This window comes from Hemiscyllium ocellatum, chromosome 47 (genome assembly GCF_020745735.1).
Source record: "Hemiscyllium ocellatum isolate sHemOce1 chromosome 47, sHemOce1.pat.X.cur, whole genome shotgun sequence".
Lineage (NCBI taxonomy): Eukaryota > Metazoa > Chordata > Chondrichthyes > Orectolobiformes > Hemiscylliidae > Hemiscyllium > Hemiscyllium ocellatum.
In genome coordinates, this window is record NC_083447.1 from 3,075,001 (window position 1) to 3,078,662 (window position 3,662).

Genomic DNA, 3,662 nt, shown 5'->3' on the forward strand with positions numbered 1-3,662 from the left:
TCTCTCTCTCTCTTTGTTAAATGAAAGACAATCTCAGCGTGTGAGTTCTGAGGACTGAGCCAAAATGAAAGTTCCCACGGTCTGACTGAGTAATCTCCTCCTCTCAGTCTCATACTGTGACTAAAAAAGGACAATACAAATCGTTGGGTTTTACTCTATAAGGCAGGCTCTGACCTGAAATATAAAATTATTTCAACCTGACAATGATTTAATGTGACCATTTTCTCACAGAGGCTAGATACTTGGCATTTCCAGTGTGAGACCGGGAGGTATTTTAATTATTGTTTGATCAATGTCCTGCGTTCTGATTATTTATAGCCAGTTAAATTCAGGAAGTTCAGAAATATAACAGTGTGGTCTGTTAATATCCACATCAGAGGAGCTGAACACTCTCTGCTCTTCACCTGAATGGGAGGTGGGTGTCACTGAGGGACCAGCAGTTAGTGCCCGTCCTAGTTTGTCAGAACAAAGGTGTTGAGTTCCTTCCACAGCCACTGTCGTGCTTTGGGGACAGGAACGATGCTGTTAGGGAGGGGCTTCCTAGGTCTTGATCCTGTGACAAAGCTTCTTTGTCCTGGATGGTGTCGAGCTTCTTGAGTGTTGTTGGAGCTGCCCCCATCCAGGGGCAAGTGGGGAGTATTCCCTCACACTCCTGACTTGTGCCTTGGAGATGGTGGACAGGCTTTGGGGGGTCAGGAGGGGAGTTACTCGCTGCAGGATTCCCAGCCTCTGACCTGCCCTTGTAGCCACTGTGTTTATGTGGGGAGTCCAGTTCAGTTCCCAGTCAATGGTAGCCTCCTGGGAGGGGGTCAGTTAGCTCAGTTGGCTGGTTGGCTGGTTTGTAATTCAGAATGAAGCCAACAGCATGGGTTCAATTCCCAGACACTGGGTGAGGTTACCCTGAAGGATTCCCCTTCCCAACCTCTCTCCTCGACAGAGGCACAGTGACCCCCAGATTAAACTGCTTCCCCCCACTTGTCCTCTCTCTCTGTCTCTCCCTAATGAAAAAATGGGACTAGGATCTAGTCGAACTATGATAACTTTACCTTTCCCTCTCAGGATGTTGATGGGGGTTTAGTGATGGTGGTGCCATTGAATGTCAAAGGTCAATAGTTAGATTCTCACTTACAATAATAGACTCCTAGGACGGAAACAGACCCTTCGGCCCATCCAGTCCACGCCAACATGTTCCCAAACTAAACTAGTCCCACCTGCCTGCTCCTGGCCCATCTCCCTCCAAACATCTCCTATTCATGAACTTATCCAAATGTCTGTTAAATGCTGTAACTGTCCCCACATCCACCACATCCTCAGGAAGGTCATTCCACACTCGTCCCACCCTCCAGGTAAAAACGTTACCCCTCGTATCCTTTTTAAATCTTTCTCCTTGTGTCTTAACAATGTGCCCCCTAGTTCTGGACTCCCACCCCCCCCCCCCCCCCCCCCCCATCCCAGGCAACACGCCCTTGCTATTTACCCTCTCCATGCCCCTCATGATTTTATAAACCTCTATAAGGTCACCCCCTCAGCCTCCCACACTCCAAGGAAAAATGACCCAGTCTATCTTCATGACTCAAACCCTCCATTCCCACAACATCTTGGTCAATCTGTTCTGAGCCCTCTCCTGTTTAATAATCTCCTTCCTATAGCAGGGTGACCGGAACTGCACACAGTACTCCAGGAGAGGCCTCACCTGTTGGAGATCTGCCTCTAACTTGTTAATCTAATGGAGAGGTGGCAGAGTTTATAATAAATATCCCATTAGGTCATTCACTTTGTATTAGAGGAGGGGAGGCTGGCAAATAACCCACTGCCGATACCTTACAACCAGCCTGACTGACCACTGACCAGCCTGACTGACCACTGACCAGGCTTACTGACCGGCCTTACTGACCAGCCTTACTGACCACTGACCAGCCTGACTGACCACTGACCAGGCTTACTGACCGGCCTTACTGACCAGCCTGACTGACCACTGACCAGCCTGACTGACCACTGACCAGGCTTACTGACCGGCCTTACTGACCAGCCTGACTGACCACTGACCAGGCTTACTGACCACTGACCAGGCTTACTGACCGGCCTTACTGACTGGCCTTACTGACCACTGACCAGCCTTACTGTCCACTGACAGGCCTTACTAACCACTGACCATGCTTACTGACCGGCCTTACTGACCACTGACCAGGCTTACTGACCACTGACTGGCCTTACTGACCACTGACCAGCCTTACTGTCCACTGACCAGCCTTACTGACCATTGACCAGCCTTAGTGACCACTGACTGGCCTTACTGACCACTGAACAACCTTAGTAACTACTGACTGGCTTTAGCAATGAGCCTTAGTAACCATTGACTGATCTTAGTGACCACCGACTGTCCTTAGTAACCACTGACCAGTCTTAGCAACAGCGGTATTTTCCAAGATGACCATTCTTGGTATCTTGTATTTGCCACCGGTACGTGTGTGTCTATGTGTCCAAGTCTGTCTGTGTCTATGTGTGTCTGTGTGTCTGTGTCTATGTATGTGTGTGTGTGTGTGTGTGTGTCTATGTGTGTGCCTGTGTCTGTGTGTCTATGTGTCTGTGTCTGTGTGTCTATGTGTGTGTCTGTGTGTGACTGTCTGTGTGTGTCTGTGTGTCTATGTCTGTGTGTCTATGTATGTGTCTATGTGTGTGTCTGTCTGTGTGTGTCTGTGTCTATGTGTGTGTGTGTCTATGTCTGTGTGTGTGTGTCTGTGTGTGTGTGTGTCTATGTGTCTATGTGTGTCTATGTCTGTGTGTGTAGGGGGGTGTCGGGGGGAGCACTGAGTGAGGATTGTTTATCTGGCGTTAGCAGCCCCTGCCCCGTGCCTATGCCGCTCTGGAGGAGTGCTTGGTAAAGCTGGAATGGCTATATAGATGCAGGTTGTTGTTGTTGGAGGGAAACCGAGAACCGGCCGGAGAATTGGAGGAGGAGTGAGTGGGGAAGAGGTCGGAATTGCAAGGGAATGTCCGGCATTGGCCCACTGACCATGTGATCAGCCTTGAGCCAGAGTGGGCCGAACAGGAAACCCCAGCTGGACTGTATCATGGGCAATGGGGGGGTGGGGGAGGGGGGTGCAGTTTGTTTAATTTCTTCAACAAACCTTGGTGAGGCTTTAGAGCAGAGCTGGGGAAGGCCGCATTATGTTAGTTGTAAATAATAAGGCCGCATCCAAGAAACTTCAATTATATATCCTTCAAAATTCACACTATTTTGTAAAAATCTAACTACTAATTTCCTTTTACTCTCTGGCATTTTAAATACACTCAGTTTAAGATTAAAACAAAAATAGTGAAGGACGAGAAAAACATATTAATAAAAAATAAAAGATTTGTTCTGCAAAATTTAGATTCATTCAAAAGGCCACACACAACGGCCTAGCCGTAAGCCTGCAGGTTCCCCACCCCTGCTTTAGAGCTTTCAGTGAGGTTGGGGGTGGGGGGGGAGAGGAGGTGGGGGAGGTGGGGGGAGTAGGGGGGCAGGGGAGTGGGGAGGAGGGGAGTGGGGGGGAGACGGGAGTGGGGGGGCAGGGGAGTGGGGAGGAGGGGAGTGGGGGGGGGGAGACGGGAGTGGGGGGGCAGGGGAGTGGGGAGGAGGGGAGTGGGGGGAGGGGGGAGACGGGAGTGGGGGAGGCGGG